Genomic DNA, 22,013 nt, shown 5'->3' with positions numbered 1-22,013 from the left:
GTAGGCTAAATCCAAGTGGGCAAAGGGACCCGATATTTTATGAGCATCTGGTGTAAAGGACCAGGTCCTGTAGGCCACTTGATTATAGCCCATTTTATATAAGTAGGCTAAATCCAAGTGGGCAAAGGGACCTGATATTTTATGAGCATCTGGTGTAAAGGACCAGGTCCTTTAGGCCACTTGATTCCAGCCCATTTTATATAAGTAGGCTAAATCCAAGTGGGCAGAGGGACCTGATATTTTATGAGCATCTGGTGTAAAGGACCAGGTCCTTTAGGCCACTTGATTCCAGCCCATTGTATATAAGTAGGCTAAATCCAAGTGGGCAGAGGGACCTGATATTTTATGAGCATCTGGTCTAAAGGACCAGGTCCTTTAGGCCACTTGATTATATCCCATTGTATATAAGTAGGCTAAATCCAAGTGGGCAAAGGGACCTGATATTTTATGATCATCTGGTGTAAAGGACCAGGTCCTTTAGGCCACTTGATTATAGCCCATTTTATATAAGTAGGCTAAATCCAAGTGGGCAAAGGGACCTGATATTTTATGAGCATCTGGTGTAAAGGACCAGGTCCTTTAGACCACTTGATTATATCCCATTGTATATAAGTAGGCTAAATCCAAGTGGGCAGAGGGACCTGATATTTTATGAGCATCTGGTGTAAAGGACCAGGTCCTTTAGGCCACTTGATTCCAGCCCATTTTATAAAAGTAGGCTAAATCCAAGTGGGCAGAGGGACCTGATATTTTATGAGCATCTGGTGTAAAGGACCAGGTCCTTTAGGCCACTTGATTCCAGCCCATTGTATATAAGTAGGCTAAATCCAAGTGGGCAGAGGGACCTGATATTTTATGAGCATCTGGTCTAAAGGACCAGGTCCTTTAGGCCACTTGATTATATCCCATTGTATATAAGTAGGCTAAATCCAAGTAGGCAAAGGGACCTGATATTTTATGATCATCTGGTGTAAAGGACCAGGTCCTTTAGGCCACTTGATTATAGCCCATTTTATATAAGTAGGCTAAATCCAAGTGGGCAAAGGGACCTGATATTTTATGAGCATCTGGTGTAAAGGACCAGGTCCTTTAGGCCACTTGATTATATCCCATTGTATATAAGTAGGCTAAATCCAAGTGGGCAGAGGGACCTGATATTTTATGAGCATCTGGTGTAAAGGACCCGGTCCTTTAGGCCACTTGATTCCAGCCCATTTTATAAAAGTAGGCTAAATCCAAGTGGGCAGAGGGACCTGATATTTTATGAGCATCTGGTGTAAAGGACCAGGTCCTGTAGGCCACTTGATTCGAGCCCATTTTATGTAAGTAGGCTAAATCCAAAAGTACATCACATTTTACAAGACACTTGCGTAAAGAACCAGGTCCTTTAGACCACAAGTTTGTAGCCCATTTAGACATAGCTAGGCTAAATCCTAGTGGGCAAAGGGAGGGTGTGTTGTGTGCCCAGGCACGCCATAAATGTCCGACACATCCCCACAAAAACCGTGTTTTCTTTTCTAATGTGAATACATCAGACTTGCAGAAGAGAAGTGCGAGGTGAAGCTATCAGCCACACTCCTCTAGGTGGAGAGCTTGTGGGCGTAGTTGGATTTCTCGGGCCAGTGGTGTCAGGGGGTGGGAGGAAGGATAGTTACCACCGGGTGCCACTGCCAGCAAGTGTAGATCCATGGCAGGAACCGGTTATGGGACTAGCTTGGTTCTCACAGATAAGGAGAAGCGAATCAGCTGTACTCATGGGTAACCAGTGGGACACTGAATAGCGGGCAATTGGTATGCACTGACTGAAGCACCACAGATCAGAGAATGGAACAAGCTGTTGGTGCTACTGAAACAGATGAGGTTGCATACAACAAGTGGTGGGGGCAAGGGATGGAACATAGAGGCGAGAAGAGAGGGAGCGAAATAAAGACAGGATAGTACAAAAAACAGGAGGAGAGGATACGGAAAGGAAAACTGGCAGAAAGGACACATATATTGGCACATTTAGGTAGAAGGGGAACAGACAAAGGCTCTGAGAGCCAGAAGAGGAACAGATAGTCATAACAGGGCATAGTCAAGGCCCCTATACCCTATGTGATTTTGGCCCGATTTCACTCGAATCTTGCCCAAATTGCATGTGAATGACATCTGATCCGATGCGTGGTCCCGTGCGTTCAGGTCAGAGCTGGAGAGCATACATACATACACACACATACATACAGCAGATAAACCTTATGTGCAGCCGTCAGCGGCACATCGAGGGTGCTGCTCAGCATCCACAATGTATCACATCCGATGTAGGGGGAGGGGGGGCACTAAGAGCCAGGCGCCTGCAGCTTCCAGGGATTTATTACATCCAGTGCCATATAGTATGTGAGTTCTCCCGAGGAGCTGCCAGGGTAATCAGGTCAGACTTGGATTTTAGAGGCACAAGGAGGCAGAATGGGGGATGGATACAAAAGGAACTATGGGACACAAATTGTGTAACTGATTGGTTTAGGTGGCACAATAAATTACTTAAAAGTTGTAAAGGGGTCACTTCACAGATATATATATTTCTAAATAAAAATGGTATAAATCCAAGTGTGCCTATACACAGAGGTTTGAATCAGACATCTGTCAGTTGTGGGAAGGCACCTTCAGGGACGGTGCAAGGCACCGGAGCGGCCCAGGCGTGGGTGATGCATCCGCCGCCGCCACGTTGCACCACAGGGGGGTGTTATAGGACCGCGTGGGGGGGGAGGGTTGTGATGCAGTTGCCGCATTGCTCCATGGGAGGGAAGGGGCTGGCAGTTGATGCGGCGAGGGCAGCTGTGTTAATCCATGGAGGTAGCAGGGGGTGGGGGAGATTTGCACTGCTTACCTTGAGCCAGGGGGGGTCCAGCGCCCAAGTGCCGCCCTCCAGTGGGCGGTACCCCAGGCAAATGCCTAAAGTTGCCTAGTGGTGGCGCCTGGCCTGGCCAACTTGTGGGGTTACGTGATCTTCTAATTGGTCTTTTCAAGCCTCCTTTAACTGTTATTTCAAATGATGTACACAAACGAAGTCAATACAATCATTTTTATTAGTCTTTTTTTTTTCAAAAAGTAGAATTCAATGAAGGTTTTCAGTGCACAATTGATGGTTAAAGATGGAGTAAGTGTTTTTTATGGAGAGAGGCTGCACCAGGTGGAGAGGGGGAAGAGAGAGCCTGTCAGAGAGGGAGAGAGCGGCGAGCAGGGGGCGAGAAAAAGAGGATGGACAGAAGGGGCGAGAGAGTGACGGAGTGTTGGAGAGAGAGAGCATAGGCTAGAGAAAAGAGAACTGGTAGAGAGCGAGAAAGAGCAAAAACATGGGGCAGAGGGGTGGTGATGGGGGTGAGTTGAAGAGGGCGATGGGAAGTGGTAATGTAACAAGGGGCAAGGTGAAATGGATTGAGGTGACAGTGGGCTAGAGGGCTGGGCAGTGAGATGATGTGAAAGGGCGATGTGGGAATAGAAGGCAGATCTCCTTTTACCAGCATCAATAGGTATCCCATACATTAGCGCTGTGCTCTCATGCAAGTAACCATCTGCCTGGTTCCGCTGCTCCCCATCTCCCTAACCGCTCCTGCATGTCTCCCTCCCCTTGCCCGCCATTGCCAGCTCATGTCAGGGTCAGAAGAGCTCGTCCCCGGGGACCCTAATTTTCTTTTTAAAATGAGTTCCAGGTCACAATTTAGGGTCAAATACTACATGCTATAGCAGGTAGGATGTGCAGGCTTTAAAGGGACATGCCTATGATTGTGAGAGCAGGAAGGGGTGGTGGGAAGGATGCAGAGACGGATTTAGGCTCAATGGGGCCCTAGGCAAGAAACCGGTTTGGGGGGTTATCCAAACAATCCATAGCTCTATATTTCCATTCAAGCTCCCCTCGTTATTTTATTATTATTAATGACCCTTAAACAATATGCCACACACAAAGTAATGCCCCTTACACATTATGCCCAACACCGTAATGCCTCTTACACAACCAGTGATCGTGCTAGGTGCAAAAATGTGTGGGGCCTAGGTACCCCTCACTTTATACAGTTGGGACCCCACTTCACTGTTTATGGGTTCCATTACATAGTCTGCCTTTGATCTACCCAATCTACCGTCACTACAATGCCTCTTAGGTGGGGCAGAAGAAAGAGTAAGTGGTTTGATAGACAAAAAGGGTGTCTGTGAAAGAGCAAAAAATTGAGAGGAGCTAGAAAGAGGGAGAGGGGGATTCAAGAAAAAGAAATGCGAAAGGGGAATATCAAGATAAAGGGAGGAGTGAGAGAAGAGAGAATGTCAATGAGGGAGAGACAGAAAGGAAATACAGAGGGCCAAATGTAATAGGTTGAGAGCAGAGTTCGCAAAATTTTAGCCCTAACTGCAGACCCCTAAACTGAGTGGGTCCCCAGGGATGCCTCGCGCACTGCTGCAGCTGGTGTATAAGGAAAACTGATAAATCCCCCCCCCCCCCCCCCAGTGTCCCATGTGGGAAGAGTGCTGCAGCCGCCATCCTGTGCTCTTGTGCCCTGATCTGCAGCATGGCAGAGCCGGACACCCACGCTGCTCCCCAGGGCCTGCTGGAGCTCTCCTCCCTGGGCCAACCACTGCTGCCAGAGCTCTGCTCCCTAGGTCTCTCTGCCGGAGCACTCCTGCTCCCTAGACCACCCGCCACAGCTGTTTGAAGTTTTCTCCCTGGGTCATCCGCTGCTGCAACTGGGGGCCTGCTGTCGGAGTACTGCTGCTCCCGATGCTACCTGCCACCAGTGCTCTACTGCGCCCCAGTGCTGGCAGCTGGTGCTATTACAGGTGAGCATGGGCTGCCAGCGCTGGGAAGCATGCCTTTGCAGAACTGCAAAAGCCAGTGCATGGAAGGCTGATGCTGGAGCAAGACCTGCCTTCGCCTCACCCCCCTCCCCTCACCCCCCTCCCCTCACCCCATCTCTTTTTCTATCTCTAATGTCCGGCAGTGACCACATTTGAAATGTCTGCTAAGAGGGGAGCAGGAGCGTTGCTATAGGGCAGAAGTATCAACCAATGTTAAGTGCATATCTGCACCTAATGCTGGTTAACTGGGGGATTACGGTTTTTTATATTTATTAACAGCACGCCTAATGGGCTCTAGGGACAGCCTGAAGAGTAACGCATGGCGCGGCTGTCCTCTGTAATCCCCCCCAGCAATTAGCGGCCGAGGCGCTTCTTCAGCTTAGGGCTAGTGTTGTCCTTTCCCCACTGTGGGGACAGCACTAGCCCTGCTGCTGGCTGTGGGCTGCGCTGGAGATCTTGCGATAATAACAAGATCTTGTGCATGCCCAGAGAGCCGGCCAGGGGAGAGGTTTTTTTTTTTTTCAATGCGCTCGCGCAGTGCTGCCTGGCCGCCAATAAGGAGAGCTGGAGACAAAAAGTAACATCTCTCCTTATCGACAGCCGCCTGCATCATACATCAAGGTTATAAGCGTGCCCACTTCTCTTCGTTATGCAGGAGAAGCGGGACCTGTTATTTTAAACGTATATAGCCCCATTAATAAATCTGCCCCTATGTGGTGGAACATTTGTGGACATTATCTGTAATGGCGTTACTTTAGGAATTGTGTGTGTGTGTGGGGGGGGGGGGACACTACTGGAGGCATCATACAGTATGTATAAGCAGGAGTACTGGGGCACTACGATGTGTGGCATAAATTGTGGGCATTACGGTGTGTGGCATGTTGTGTTATGGGCCTAATGGTGTGGTATGTTGTATAATGGGCATGACTGTGCGTGGCATAATGCCTAACAGGCATTATGGTGTGCGTAACCCTGGCTCAGTGTGTCCAAGTGGTTCTAGCTGGAGCGGTCCTGATTCCCAAGATATGGAGGACACGCTCCAGGCTCTTGAGCCGGCCCTGGTTTCCAAAATACAGGGGACAAAATGAATAGGGGTCCTCCGTATTTTGGGGACCAGCACCAGGCTCCACTAGAAGGGGGTGTAATGCCGATGGGGTCCCATGGCCAAAACATTACCCACCCTAACTAATCAACCCAGGCCTGGGCTGAAGCCCGAGGATATCCCCTGCACCCCTGAGCGGTGGGTTTAGGGTTGATAGCTTGTTTAAACCGTAAAAATAGGAATTTAATACCTACCGGTAATTCCTTTTCACAAAGACCTTATGGGATACTGGGCATCGTCTTAAGACCTTGGGTATTAGAGGGTACCCGCAAGGTCTTAAAACTTTTCCCAGTATCCCACAAGCCTGCCCCACTTGGGAGAACCACAGGTACCAGCATGTGGTGCATTAATGGCTCACCGGTACCCAGTGGCGTAACTAGATACATGTGGGCCCCATAGCAAAAGTTTTTAAGGATCCCTATTTATCATCTAATGCTGAAAAATGTATACAGCACATGATACTTTGACAGGCAAAGTAGGCCCCATAGCAGCTGCACCCCCTGCACCTATGGTAGTTACGCCCTTGCTGGTACCTATAGCCCCCCTGTAAAGGAAATATTAAAAAAACACAGGTTTTTAAATATTTTATTAAACTTCATCTTGTCTTCACCCAGGGGGGCTCCTGCCCCCCCCAGGGCTTTTTTCGGAGTCTTCACCTGGGGCAGCTCTTTTGCATGGCCTCCACCACCTCTCAGGGATTGTTCTTCTGGAGCTCTTCTCTTCTCCCCCTCCGCCATCGGACTGGCTGCCCCGTCTTGAACTGGTTAATATAGCCAGCTCCAGGGGGTGGGGCAATGACAAGCCATGATTGTCTGGCCGTGGCCATTTTAAATTTTTATTTCCTCCGCACCGCTGGATGAGGGGGACCAAGACCACCGCTGAGACAAGGCCACCACAAGGGTCAGTTTATTTAGGGTGAGGAGGGGTGAGGAAGTGCCACGAGTGGGGGAGGGTCCGGGTGCTGCAAGTGGGGGCGGAATTGCCGTGAGTGGGGAAGGGGTCCGGGTGCTGCATCTGGGCATCTCAGGGTGAGGAGGGAGCTGGGCATCTTGGAAGAGGTGCACAGGGCATCTTAGAGGTAGAGGGGTGCTTCTAGCGGTTAGCGCTAGTGGGCAGGGGATCCCTGTTGCGTATGAGAAGTCACCACGGAGTCCCTGCAGCAGATGGGAACTAGTAGTTCCCATCCGCCGCAGGGACCCCACCGCTGATCTCACATAAGCTGCAGGGACCCCCTGCCTGCTGGTGGGTGGCATGCAGCGGGGTCTGGCAGCACAGGGTCGGGTAGCGCTGGCGGGCAGGGGGTCCCTGCAGCGTATGTGAAGTCAGCGGCAGGGTCTCTGCGGCAGATGGGAACTAGTAGTTCCCATCCACTGCAGGAACACTGCTGATAATCTCACATACGCTGCAGGGATCCCCTGTCCACCAGCGCTGCCCCGCCTAACCCTGCGCTGCCAGAGACCGCTGCATGCCACCCACCAGCCTCCTGGGACATGCTGCAGAGTCCAGACAGGAAGTTACCGCTGGTTCAGAGCTTCCTGCTGCAGGCAGACAGTGAGAGGTGGGCGGCCAGGTACCTGAGACATTATAGGAATGAGGTGGCTGTGTGACCGGCCGGGCTGACCCCTTCAGTGATCGCTCAGAGCCACCACACAGCAGATATGTACAAGGCGTTCTGAGTGATCACTTTAAATTTACAGGCAGGGCTGTTATTCATCGGGGTCCCGCAGGGCTGCGCATCCATATCGCTGTGTGGGTTACACACACAGCGATATTCAGCCACTTTCTAAGCGGTTTAGTAAAATTATGTAAAATCGCTCAGAAAGTGGCTGATTATCGGTCCGTGTGTAGGGCCCATTAGTTCAGTTGGCAGAGGCAGCAGTGCCCCACTCACAGCCAGCAGGGAGAGGAATAAGAGGGAGAGGCAGCAGTGCCCCACTTACAGCCAGCCGTGAGAGAGGAATAAGAGGGAGGAGGCAGCAGTGCCCCACTCACAGCCAGCAGTGGGAGAGGAATAAGAGGGAGAGGCAGCAGTGCCCCACTCACAGCCAGCAGTGGGAGAGGAATAAGAGGGAGAGGCAGCAGTGCCCCACTCACAGCCAGCAGTGGGAGAGGAATAAGAGGAGAGGCAGCAGTGCCCCACTCACAGCCAGCAGTGGGAGAGGAATAAGAGGGAGAGGCAGCAGTGCCCCACTCACAGCCAGCAGTGGGAGAGGAATAAGAGGGAGAGGCAGCAGTGTTTTATGAGTGTCAGAGAGGGAGGAAAGGGAAAGAGCGAGAAGGAGAAAAAGGAGAAAGACTAGGGGCAGAGAGAGAAATAAAGAGGAGATGAGAGATATTGCTGACAGAAAGAGAGGCGCAGGGGAGAGAGGAGAGGCAGTAGGGGAGCGACAAGCGAGAGCACATAAGAGAAGGGGGGGGGAGAGAGAAAAGGGGTTGAGGAGTCAGCAAAAAGGGAGAGTTGACAGAGGCGGGTGAGAGAGAGGGGATAGGAGGCAGTGTTGGGGAGGAGGGGAGGCAAGAAGGGTGGTGAGGGAGAGTAGGTGTTTGTGTTTCGAGGGGAGCCCCCCCAGTAAAAACAGTAGTGTAGTAGGTCTCTGCCCAGGCACCGGAGGCGCAGGTCTCATGTGCCATCATCCTCACTGGTAGTGCAGGGTCTCTTGTACAGCCACTGAAGGAGGGGGCAGGTAATTAAGGGGGGTTGGGCAGTCGGTTGGCAGAGCAGCCATGCCCGATCGGCAATATTAATATAAAAAAACACCTGGAGAATAAAAAGGGTGCAGGGGATTGCCTTCCAGGGCCATGGGGCCCCCCAAGCGGCCGTGACCCATAGCGGTGCCATCCCCCTGTACCCTCTGTAGTTACGCCACTGCTCAAAAGCGTTATGTGATGGGACCCAAAAACTGTGGAGTAGGACCTCAACTTAACAAAGAGGGGTCCCGGGGACACACACTTTATTTTTCACTGAGTGCGATTACTGTGACTAGGAGGGAGGGGGGGGGGACACACTGCTGCCGAGTAGGAGACCAGAGGTGGGGCACAGTTAGGAGAAGGGGGGACAATGCAACTGGGTGTGAAGCCAGTGGGAAGGGGAATGAAACACTGTGGTCGGTTGTGATAGGGTGCAGTCTCTTGGGTGGGGGGGGGTCAGAAGAAAGAGTAAGTGGAGTGATGTCAAAGAGGGTGTTGGGGAAACACAGCAAAAGAGGAGCAAGAAAGGGCAAGGGGTGCGAGAAAGGGAGAGGGCTCTTGGAAAAAGTGGTGTGAGGGGTAGGGTGTCAGAGAAAGGAAGAAGAGCAAAAGCAGGAGTAAGAACGTCAGGGAGGGAGAGAGAGAGAAGATGGGAGCAAGAGTGAGCATGTCAGGGAGAGAATGGGGAGAGAAGGTGCCTGGGAAAGAAACGAGAGTGTCAAAGATGAAGTAAGAGATGGGCCCTTATTCTGATTCGCGCGGTACGGCCCGCGTGCGGCCGTACCGCCGATGTTTTCCGTCTGCACATGCGCAGAGGTCAATCTGCGCATGTGCAGGCGAATTCGCCGCACATAACGTTACTACGCCGCAAAAGGGGCGTATAGGGGAGTGAGGGGCTTCATGCCCTCATTTCCCTATGTATACGCCCCGCGTTTCATGGGCGTTCCCATGCAAACGCGGGGCGTACGCATGCTAATGAGGGCATGACGCAACTCATGGGGGCGGAAAGCTGACGTCGCCGGATGTCAGCTTTCAGCCCCCATACAAGCTACCACACGGACGATTGTCCGTGTGGTCTTAGCTTGCGGGAGCTGCCGCGGCGTGCGGACCTGCCTTCGATGGTCGACGACCATCGAATGCAGGGGGCAGCTCCCACCATGGTGGAGGCGTAGCCTCCACCATTTTTATGCGGATCGCCAGCCGTCCGTGTACGGACGGCCGTGGCGATCCGTAGGGTGGGCGGGGATTCGTCTGGTGCGGTCGGAGCCGCATATGCGGCTCGACCGCACCAACCAGAATAAGGGGCCATGGTGTCAGGAAGAGAACGAAAGAGACAGTGCCAGGGAGAGAGAGAAAGCGTGGTGAAAGATGGGGAGGAAAGAGACAGACTGTGGCAGAGTGAGGGTTGAGAAAGAGGGGCAGGGGGGAAGAGAGCAGAGGAGAGAAAAAAAAGTCAGCAGCAGGGAAGAGAGAGGGTGAGAAAAAGGGGAAAGAGGGAAAAAGAAGGGTGAAGAAGGCAAGAGGGGGCAACACAAAGGGGGAGAGGAGGCAGGTCTCATTCTCACCAGCATTGGTGGGGTTCCCTTTCACCAGCGCTGTCCCCTGGGCTCTCCTGCTTTGCAGCTGGGCAGAACACAGTGCATCCCCGAGGACCCCCGCACAGCTGGCCCCTGGCTCTCCTGCTGTGCTATAGAACAGCGCATCCCGGGGACCCACCAATTTTGTAAAAGTAAGTCCCAGCACTCTTTTGGTGTGAAGGCTGCTGGCACCAGGTGTGAAATGGAAGGAGGAAGGTTGCTGGTGCTGGGTGTGAAATATGGGGAGGACGCTGTGTGTGCAGGCTGCTAGCACCAGGTACAGATGGGTCAGGTCCCATCCTGGCTGGCGGGTCGCCAGAACGTCCGCGCTGGCGACCCGCCAGCAGCCGCGCCAGCGAATACACTGAGACGCGCGTGCGTCTCACGCGCATCTCAGTCTCCGTCGCCAGCGCGATGGAAACCCTGTCCGTCTCCGCCTCAGGGAGACGGACAGGGGTTAGGGGGGGATGCGGGCAGGCGGCGGCGTCCCCTTCTCACCATCGCCATGGCACTGGCGGGGGATGGCTGCTGGCGACGCCAGCACCATCCCCTGCCAAGATGGGACCTGATCCATCTGTAGGAGATGAATGGAGGGGCAGGGTGCAGGCGCCGGGTGTTGGATGGAGGAGAAGGAGGGAAGGGTGCAGCTGTTGGGTGTCCAGGGAGTGAGAAGCGGATGGGGGTGTGCCGCCGGTTGAGAACGGGGAGTGCCACACAGGTTAAGAACCAGGCGGGTTTGGGAGAAGCTTGCCACCGGGTGAGAAACAGGAAGTAAGTGGTGGGGGGTGCCCACCGGTTGAGAAGCTGGGGGGTGCCCGCCAGACAGGTGAGAAGTGGGGGTTGGTGGGAAGCAGGGAGTGCAAGGGGGGTATGCCAAGTAGGTGAGAAGCAAGGGGTGGTGTCCGGGTAAGCAGGCAGGGGGTTTGAGATGCCCGCTGGGCGGGTGCGGGAAGGGGGGGGGGGAGTTGAGAGGCGGGGGGATGACCGGGTAAGTGTGGGGGGGAGGGGGTTGTGAGTGTCCGCCAGAAAGGTAAGAAGCGGGGGGGGGGGGGGATGTGTGTGGTGAGAAGCAGGAGGGGCCACAGGGTAAGAACAGGGGACAGGGGGTTTCACCGTGCAGGTGAGAGGCAAGGGGGGTGCCTGGGTAAGTACGGTAGAAGCAGATGGGGGATGATGCTGGAGGGGAGATAAGCAGGGGGTTTGGGGTGTCTAGGTAAGAAGGGGGGGGGGGGGGCGTCAGATGGGTGAGAATTGCGGGGGGTGGCCGGGTCAGGAGATGCTGTCGGGTGAGAAGCGGGGAGGGGGTATGCCAGGTAAGAAGCGGGGAGGGGGTGCCCGTCGGGCCGGAAGAAAGGGGTGCCATAGGATAAGAATGGGGGGCGTGGGGGGTGCTGCCTGGTGAGAAGCTGGTGGGGTGCCAACCGTACAGAAGAGAGGAAAGGGGGGGGGGGAGCCCCTGGCCGGGCGGGTGGGAAGCGGGTGGTGGCGAAGGGTAAGAACGGGAGTGGAGGGTGCCGACGGCCTAGAAGGTGCCTGTCGAGAGGGGGGAATTGTGCCGCCGGGATAAGGAATGGGGGTGGGTGGTAAGAACAGAGGTCAGGGGGGAGTGCCCACCGGGTGGGTGAGAAGCATGGAGGAGGGGGCACCTGGGTAAGTAAGGTAGAAGCAGTGAGGGGCTGCCCCCGGATGGGCGAGAAGCAGGGGGTTTGGGGTGCCTGGGTAAGTAGGGGGAGTGTGCCGCCAGGCAAGTGCGGGGGGTGCCGCCGGGCAGGAGGTGCCATCAGGTGGGGAGGGGGCACGCCAGGTAAAGTGGGGGGTGGTCCGTCGAGCGGGAAGAAGGGGTCGCCACAGGGTAAGAAGGGGTGTGTGTGTGTGCTGCCGCGTGAGATGCTGGTGGGGATGCCGTCAGGAAGCAGAGGATTTTGGGTGCCTGGGTAAGTAAAGGGGGGAAGGGGTGCCGCAAGATGGGCGAGAAGCTGGTGGTGTGCCAGCCAGACAGGACAGAGGTAAGGGGGGGGGGCATGCCCCGGTCGAGTAAGAAGCAGGGAGGATGACCAGGTAAGTGGGGGGGGGTCTCAGGGGGTGAGAAGCCCGTGGGACTAGCCCAGCCGGGGGTGTTTTGAGAAGTGTGGGGGCATTTTGAGCAGTAGGTGTAGTGTGCGCAAGGGGGGCAGTACGGGGGTATTTTGTGCAGTAGAGGGCAGTATGCGCAAGGGGGACAGTGCGGGGGCAGTATGCGCAGGGGCGGACAGTGCGGGGGCAGTATGCGCAGGGGCGGACAGTGCGGGGGCAGTATGCGCAGGGGCGGACAGTGCGGGGGCAGTATGCGCAGGGGCGGACAGTGCGGGGGCAGTATGCGCGGGGGCGGACAGTGCGGGGGCAGTATGCGCGGGGGCGGACAGTGCGGGGGCAGTATGCGCGGGGGCGGACAGTGCGGGGGCAGTATGCGCGGGGGCGGACAGTGCGGGGGCAGTATGCGCGGGGGCGGACAGTGCGGGGGCAGTATGCGCGGGGGCAGTATGCGCAGGGGCGGACAGTGCGGGGGCAGTATGCGCGGGGGCAGTATGCGCGGGGGCAGTATGCGCAGGGGCGGACAGTGCGGGGGCAGTATGCGCAGGGGCGGACAGTGCGGGGGCAGTATGCGCAGGGGCGGACAGTGCGGGGGCAGTATGCGCAGGGGCGGACAGTGCGGGGGCAGTATGCGCAGGGGCGGACAGTGCGGGGGCAGTATGCGCCGGGGCGGACAGTGCGGGGGCAGTATGCGCCGGGGCGGACAGTGCGGGGGCAGTATGCGCCGGGGCGGACAGTGCGGGGGCAGTATGCGCCGGGGCGGACAGTGCGGGGGCAGTATGCGCCGGGGCGGACAGTGCGGGGGCAGTATGCGCCGGGGCGGACAGTGCGGGGGCAGTATGCGCCGGGGCGGACAGTGCGGGGGCAGTATGCGCCGGGGCGGACAGTGCGGGGGCAGTATGCGCCGGGGCGGACAGTGCGGGGGCAGTATGCGCCGGGGCGGACAGTGCGGGGGCAGTATGCGCCGGGGCGGACAGTGCGGGGGCAGTATGCGCCGGGGCGGACAGTGCGGGGGCAGTATGCGCCGGGGCGGACAGTGCGGGGGCAGTATGCGCCGGGGCGGACAGTGCGGGGGCAGTATGCGCCGGGGCGGACAGTGCGGGGGCAGTATGCGCCGGGGCGGACAGTGCGGGGGCAGTATGCGCCGGGGCGGACAGTGCGGGGGCAGTATGCGCCGGGGCGGACAGTGCGGGGGCAGTATGCGCCGGGGCGGACAGTGCGGGGGCAGTATGCGCCGGGGCGGACAGTGCGGGGGCAGTATGCGCCGGGGCGGACAGTGCGGGGGCAGTATGCGCCGGGGCGGACAGTGCGGGGGCAGTATGCGCCGGGGCGGACAGTGCGGGGGCAGTATGCGCCGGGGCGGACAGTGCGGGGGCAGTATGCGCCGGGGCGGACAGTGCGGGGGCAGTATGCGCCGGGGCGGACAGTGCGGGGGCAGTATGCGCCGGGGCGGACAGTGCGGGGGCAGTATGCGCAGGGGCGGACAGTGCGGGGGCAGTATGCGCAGGGGCGGACAGTGCGGGGGCAGTATGCGCAGGGGCGGACAGTGCGGGGGCAGTATGCGCAGGGGCGGACAGTGTGGGGGCAGTATGCGCAGGGGCGGACGGGATGCGGTTAATTTCCCGGCGGTCGGGATCCCGGCGGTCGGAATCCCGACCGCCGAAATCCCAAAACTTTCTCCCTCCGTGGGTGTCCACGACACCCATAGAGGGAGAATAAAATAGCGTGCCGAGCGTAGCGAGGCACTGGGCCCGCTGCGTGGCGAGCGCAGCGAGCCCGCAAGGGGGGGCGATCCATGTCCCTCCCTTGTCGGGATTTCGGCGGTCGGGATTCTGAACGCCGGGATCCCGACCGCCGGGAAATCGTATCGGACCCGGGCGGACAGTGTGGGGGCAGTATGCGCAGGGGCGGACAGTGTGGGGGCAGTATGCGCAGGGGCGGACAGTGTGGGGGCAGTATGCGCAGGGGCGGACAGTGTGGGGGCAGTATGCGCAGGGGCGGACAGCGTGGGGGCAGTATGCGCAGGGGCGGACAGCGTGGGGGCAGTATGCGCAGGGGCGGACAGCGTGGGGGCAGTATGCGCAGGGGCGGACAGCGTGGGGGCAGTATGCGCAGGGGCGGACAGCGTGGGGGCAGTATGCGCAGGGGCGGACAGCGTGGGGGCAGTATGCGCAGGGGCGGAAAGCGTGGGGGCAGTATGAGCAGGGGCGGACAGTGTGGGGGCAGTATGCGCAGGGGGGAAAGCGTGGGGGCAGTATGCGCAGGGGGGGGACAGCGTGGGGGCAGTATATGCAGGGTGGGCAGTGTGGGGGCAGTATATGCAGGGTGGGCAGTGTGGGGGCAGTATATGCAGGGTGGGCAGTGAGGGGGCAGTATATGCAGGGTGGGCAGTGAGGGGGCAGTATATGCAGGGTGGGCAGTGTGGGGGGCAGTATATGCAGGGTGGGCAGTGTGGGGGCAGTATATGCAGGGTGGGCAGTGTGGGGGCAGTATGTGCAGGGTGGGCAGTGTGGGGGGCAGTATATGCAGGGTGGGCAGTGTGGGGGCAGTATATGCAGGGTGGGCAGTGTGGGGGCAGTATATGCAGGGTGGGCAGTGTGGGGGCAGTATGTGCAGGGTGGGCAGTGTGGGGTATTATGTGATGGGTGGGCAGTGTGGGGTATTATGTGCAGGGTGGGGGCAAGATGTGCAGGGGGGACAGTGTGGGGGCAGTATGTGCAGGGGGGGGACAGTGTGGGGGCAGTATGTGCAGGGGGGACAGTGTGGGGGCAGAATGTGCGGGTGGTGGTGCAGGGTAAGAACGGGAGCGGAGGGTGCTGCCGGGCGAGAAGGTGCCCGTCGAAGGAGGGGTGGGGGTGTTTTGTTCCGCCTGGTAAGGTGGGTGGTAAGAGCAGGTGACGTAGAGGGTGCCCACCGGACAGGTGAGAGGGGAGGGGGTGCCGCTGGGTGTACCTGATACTTGGGATGTCTCACACCCAGTCCGCAGCACATGCTGATCCTGCCTGCAGTAGGAAAGGAAGGAGGAAATGGAACTCAGTGTATTGACTCCTCCCACTGATCACTGCGGGTCACGTGGGTGTGATGTCATCACAGGTCCTTTAGCCCACTATAATTTAGCATCTACCCTGATGTCAGTGGACTATCGGCGGTCCCCAGTAATGCCTGAGCTGTGTGATTGGCAGTGACTGACAAGCGATTTAAAAAGCATTTTTTTTTTGTGTGGAATGTTATAAAATTAACATTTTTACTATTGGAAAACCATTCCTGCATTTTACAGCTGTTCCGGGTGCCAGAACATGTGGGGTTATTCTAGTTCACTCTTTCTGACAAATTCCTTCTCAGATGGACAAAACCATGTGCACTGCAGGTGGGGCAGATGTAACCTGTGCAGAGAGAATTAGATTTGGGTGGGGGTTGTACTGCAAAGTGAGATCTATATTGCAGTGTACAAATAAAGCAGTCAGTATTTACCCTGCGCAGAAACAAAATAACTCACCCAAATCTAATACTTTCTGCACATTTTAAATCTGCCCCCCTGCAGTGCACATGGTTTTATCCATCTAAGAAGTAATTTGCCAGAAGGAGTGAACCAGAATAACCCCCATGGTGCTGACCACCTAGAATGGGGAACACCACCTTAGACTAGGGATGGCCATCGTTGCCATCAATAGCAATTCTGCAACTGGCCATCGATAGTGCTAAACTGTGCAATGGATGACCATCGATATTTTTAAATATCGATGGTCATCCATTGTGTTTGATTGATTGGCCTGTGGGCCAATCAAAACACGGGGGCGGGGCTTCATGGGTGTCGGGGGCAGAGCTATGTTCAGTTTCCTGGTACTTTGGAAAAAAAAGAAGCAAAATATTGTTTTGCTGTGCCATCGATGGAGGGAAACCATCTGGTTCTCCCCCATCGATGGCAAAAGTATTCGACATCTGCCATGAACCATCGATGATTTCCAATCATCAATGGTCGATGGCCATCCCTACCTTAGACATTATTGTATAGTGTGTACGCTCCCTGACGATATCGGTGCACACTCCCACATGTCATTATCAACCCCCTCCCTCCCTTGTCCAAGCATGTCTGGACAAGGTGGGAAATCGACGGCCATGCTGCAACTGCGTCATCTTTGCCCCAGAAGAGACTTAATCAGTCTTTTTCTTGCACACTTGTCTGAGAGCCCCCTTTTTCTTGTTTAGTTTCCTGAACTTTCCTGGGCGCACCACCAACAGTGCTAGTGATAGAAATTTCTCATTATTATGGTTTCATTATTGCATACAAACATGTGAATTCTGTGGGGAATCATACAGACCCAGTGCCGTTTTATGAACCTTACCTAAAAGTGTGCATTAAATATTATTTTACACTAGTAGAATAATTGGAGGACAGGACCAATAACTTCCATCTGTAGACCATTGAATACAGTTGAATTGAAAATAAATCTTTGTGTATATGAAAAGAAATCTTTGTTGTAAAACAGGCCCAGAATAAAACAAAAACAATAACACATCTAAATACACAACAGAAGTTTTTTTTTTATATTCTGTCCACAAATGGAACAAGCTACAATTTACGGTATAATTATTTTTATCTATAACAATCCAATTGCATGTTGTTGCAAAAAACCAACACCTTGGTGCCGGACTTAAGGGCCCTACATACGCAGAGATGTGTGCCAGAGATACATAACGGGAGATTCAGCACAAGAGATTTCACTCTTGTGACTCATTTCAGACAATGAGCCACATACAGAGAGATTAGTGTCAGAGATTCATAATGGGAGATTCAGCACAGGAGATCTCAAATCTGTCACTACTGCACAGAAATACGGCTTCTCATTAAAAACAGCCATCATTAATGCTGGGATGCAGAACTGTCCACTGAGTACCTGGTTATCAAAACTTGACCCATGAGCACACAACTTTCAAAATCTGCAGCACAAATGTACATTCATAGATGCCCAAATCTGTACACTTCTGCAGGGTAGTTCTGGCAATGAATGCACCAGATTTTCCTGCTCATCGGTGCTGAAGTAGGGCACAGGATGGCAGGGCAGCCACTGTCATGGGTGACAATATTTAAAAATGAAAAATAAATGTCTGAAAGGGGAAAAATGGGGTGGGTGGGGTGAGATTAAGAGAGAGGGGGTGATGGGAGGGTTATAGAGGGATGGGATGGGGTGTGGAAAGCAAAAGTTTCAAAGGTTTCTGATATTAATTATTTTGTCCCTTCTAATCCCCCCCCCCCCCCCCCCCTCCTCCATAACCTCCTATTCTCCTTATATAAGCTTGCTCTCAGGGCTCTGTCAGCTGGCTGACTCAGCCTTGGTTTATTACTTTGTTTGCTTACCCACTTGAAAGCATTGCTGGGGCCATATACATAAATGTTAATAATAGTAATAGCTGATCAGACAGAAGCGCGCTGGTGATGAGAATGTTAATCCCCCCACCCCCTGCATTTACCGGCTCTGGAGGCACTGGTTCTCCCGGACGCAGATAGGTCTCCTGCAGCGCTGCTGGATGCTGTGTCTCCCGCTCATCAGCGGCAGGCAGCAGCAAGGTCTCCTGCACAGCGCCACCGGGTCTCCTGCTCATCAACCCCAGGCAGTTGCAGACAGAGTCTCTGCACTTTGGGGCTAGGCTCGAGCTGCATGGTCTCCCGCGCAGCGTCTCTGGTGTTCCCAGCAGCAGCCAGCCAGCGTATAGCGGCGCCAATCACCCCTTCACCTTGCGGCAGCCTGTCAAGCATCAGCCCAGCAGCTCACAGACAGCAGCGCTTCAGAGAAGCGAAGCATACCTGGGGGCAGTACTACTCCGGGTGACTGACCAGGTAACCCAGCAGTGTAGGGTGATTGCAGGCTTCGGGCAGCTCAGTGTTCGCTCAGAACAGCCCTGCTCATCTGCCCGTGGCCACACACATGGGAGAGGAGCAGGAGCTTTCTGAGCGACTGTTCTCAATTATACAGCCCGTCCGTTCTGAATCTTTGACAGATTCAGAACGGCGGGTGCGCGCATGTAAATCGCTGTGGGGGCTATATACACAGCGATTTACATGCATTTTCAGGCATTTTCTGAGCGATTTAGTAAAATCGCTCAGAAAATGCCTGAAAATTGTGCTGTGTGTGGGGGCCTTTAGGCTGGTGTACACTCTTAAAGATGTAGGGAATACATAGGGGTGATAGGTGGTGCAGATGCCTGTGATCAGATTACCACCGCTGGCATCCAAATGCAGGGAATCCCAACAGGTGTCTGTTAAGTATACTTACCTTTCCACTGCCATCCCCTAACCCTAATCCACCACCTATCCCTACCCCTCTTCTAAGTGCCTAACCTCCCTCCCCTCAGCCTAACCCTAACCTCTTCCTCACCACAGCCTAACCTCTTCCTCACCACAGCCTAACCCTAACCCCCCTCCCCATAGCCTAATCCTAACCTCTTCCTCACCACAGCCTATCCCAAACCCCCCTCCCCACACCTAACCTCTTCCTCACCACAGCCTAACCACCCTCCCCTCAGCCTAACCCTAACCTCTTCCTCACCACAGCCTAACCCTAACCTCTTCCTCACCACAGCCTAACCCTAACCTCTTCCTCACCACAGCCTAACCCTAACCTCTTCCTCACCACAGCCTAACCCTAACCTCTTCCTCACCGCAGCCTAACCCTAACTTCTTCCTCACCACAGCCTAACCCTAACCTCTTCCTCACCACAGCGTAACCCTAACCTCTTCCTCCCCACAGCCTAACCCTAACCTCTTCCTCACCACAGCCTAACCCTAACCTCTTTCTCACCACAGCCTAACCCTAACCTCTTTCTCACCACAGCCTAACCCTAACCTCTTCCTCACCACAGCCTAACCCTAAGCCCCCTCCCCACACCTAATTTCTTCCTCACCACAGCCTAACCACCCTCCCCTCAGCCTAACCCTAACCTCTTCCTCACCACAGCCTAACCCTAACATCTTTCTCACCACAGCCTAACCCTAACCTCTTCCTCACCACAGCCTAAAGGTACCCATAGACGGTCCGTTCCCGGACCGTCCGTTTTGTACTATGCGATGCGCGCTCCCGCGCATCACATAGTACGGTACATAAAGTATGTGCTGCACATACTTTTTGTACTAGCTAAACATCGTATCGGATCGCATTGCATGCACTAGGCATGCACTAGGCATGCGATCCGATACGATGCATGCTAATTATGACCCAAACGGATCCGTTTAACGGACCGTGTATGGGCACCATTACCCTAACTCTTCCTCACCACAGCCTAACCCTAACCCCCTCCCCATAGCCTAACCCTAACCTCTTCCTCACCACAGCCTATCCCAAACCCCCCTCCCCCCATCTAACCTCTTCCTCACCACAGCCTAACCCTAACCTCTTCCTCACCACAGCCTAACCCAAACCCCCCTCCCCACACCTAACCTCTTCCTCCCCACAGCCTAACCCTAACCTCTTCCTCCCCACAGCCTAACCCTAACCTCTTCGTCCCCACAGCCTAACCCTAACCTCTTCCTCCCCACAGCCTAACCTCTTCCTCCCCACAGCCTAACCCTAACCTTTTCCTCACCACAGCCTAACCCTAACCTCTTCCTACTCACAGCCTAACCTCTTCCTCACCCCAGCCTAATCTCTTCCTCACCACAGCCTAACCCTGACCTCTTCCTCACCACAGCCTAATCTCTTCCTCACCACAGCCTTACCCTGACCTCTTCCTCACCACAGCCTAACCATAACCTCTTCCTCACCACAGTCTAACCCCCTCCCAACAGCCTAACCCTAACCTCTTCCTCCCAACAGCCTAAACCTAATCTCTTCCTCACCACAGCCTAACCCTAAATCTCCTGCTAGTGCCTAAACCTAACTCTTCCTCCTGCCCAATGCTAACCCTCCCTAAATATTTACATGTGTGATGCTGGCAAATTTGATTCTGGAGCTGGTTTCCTCATCGATGTCACCAGTCCTGCACCGGTGTTCTGGAACTAGTTGGGATGCCGGCATCCCATCCGAAATGATTAATCCAACACTTACTCTTTGGCGGTTACTCAACAAAAGGTAGCTTTATTGTTGGGACTAGATCCTCTTCTTCCACATGCCATCGATAATGACACACATTTAAGTCCAGACGAGGCAAATGTGTAACATTGTAACATTGAACATTGCCTTGTCAAGTGTGTATTCACTGTACCTGGGAATATGAGACTATTGCAGTAATATATCCATTTATTACCTAGTAAGTTAACGCTTCACTACCAAAAGCATCTACATAGAATTGTCCATGAGCCCAGACAACTAATCTATGAGCATCTTTGGGTTCACTCTACAATGTGTACATGGAACATATGGAAGAGTATAACGAACCACAAGCAGAGGCGGAGCATAATCAGCATCAGCTTGGTGCTCCCCTCTGTGATCTAACTGCTTTATAAGAAGAACCACCAAGCGGAGGCGGAGCATAATCAGCATCAGCTTGGTGCTCCCCTCTGTGACCTAACTGCTTTATAAGAAGAACCACCAAGCGGAGGCGGAGCATAGTCAGCATCAGCTTGGTGCTCCCCTCTGTGACCTAACTGCTTTATAAGAAGAACCACCAAGCGGAGGCGGAGCGTAATCAGCATCAGCTTGGTGCTCCCCTCTGTGACCTAACTGCTTTATAAGAAGAACCACCAAGCGGAGGCGGAGCGTAATCAGCATCAGCTTGGTGCTCCCCTCTGTGATCTAACTGCTTTATAAGAAGAACCACCAAGCGGAGGCAGAGCATAATCAGTATCAGCTTGGTGCTCCCCCTTTGTGATCTAACTGCTTTATAAGAAGAACCACCAAGCAGAGGCGGAGCATAATCAGCATCAGCTGGATGCTCCCCTCTGTGACCTAACTGCTTAATAAGAAGAACCACCAAGCGGAGGCAGAGCATAATCAGCATCAGCTTGGTGCTCCCCTCTGTGATCTAACTGCTTTATAAGAAGAACCACCAAGCGGAGGCGGAGCGTAATCAGCATCAGCTTGGTGCTCCCCTCTGTGACCTAACTGCTTTATAAGAAGAACCACCAAGCGGAGGCGGAGCGTAATCAGCATCAGCTTGGTGCTCCCCTCTGTAACCTAACTGCTTTATAAGAAGAACCACCAAGCGGAGGCGGAGCATAATCAGCATCAGCTTGGTGCTCCCCTCTGTGATCTAACTGCTTTATAAGAAGAACCACCAAGCGGAGGCGGAGCATAATCAGCATCAGCTTGGTGCTCCCCTCAGTGACCTAACTGCTTAATAAGAAGAACCACCAAGCGGAGGCGGAGCATAATCAGCATCAGCTTGGTGCTCCCCCTCTGTGATCTAACTGCTTTATAAGAAGAACCACCAAGCGGAGGCAGAGCATAATCAGCATCAGCTTGGTGCTCCCCTCTGTGACTTAACTGCTTTATAAGAAGAACCACCAAGCAGAGGCAGAGCATAATCAGCATCAGCTTGGTGCTCCCCCTCTGTGATCTAACTGCTTTATAAGAAGAACCACCAAGCGGAGGCAGAGCATAATCAGCATCAGCTTGGTGCTCCCCTCTGTGACCTAACTGCTTTATAAGAAGAACCACCAAGCGGAGGCGGAGCATAATCAGCATCAGCTTGGTACTCCCCTCTGTGACCTAACTGCTTTATAAGAAGAAACACCAAGCGGAGGCGGAGCATAATCAGCATCAGCTTGGTGCTCCCCTCTGTGATCTAACTGCTTTATAAGAAGAACCACCAAGCGGAGGCGG

This window comes from Crinia signifera, chromosome 12, assembly GCF_055691185.1.
Source record: "Crinia signifera chromosome 12, ASM5569118v1, whole genome shotgun sequence".
NCBI lineage: Eukaryota > Metazoa > Chordata > Amphibia > Anura > Myobatrachidae > Crinia > Crinia signifera.
This window is presented reverse-complemented; position numbering follows the sequence as displayed.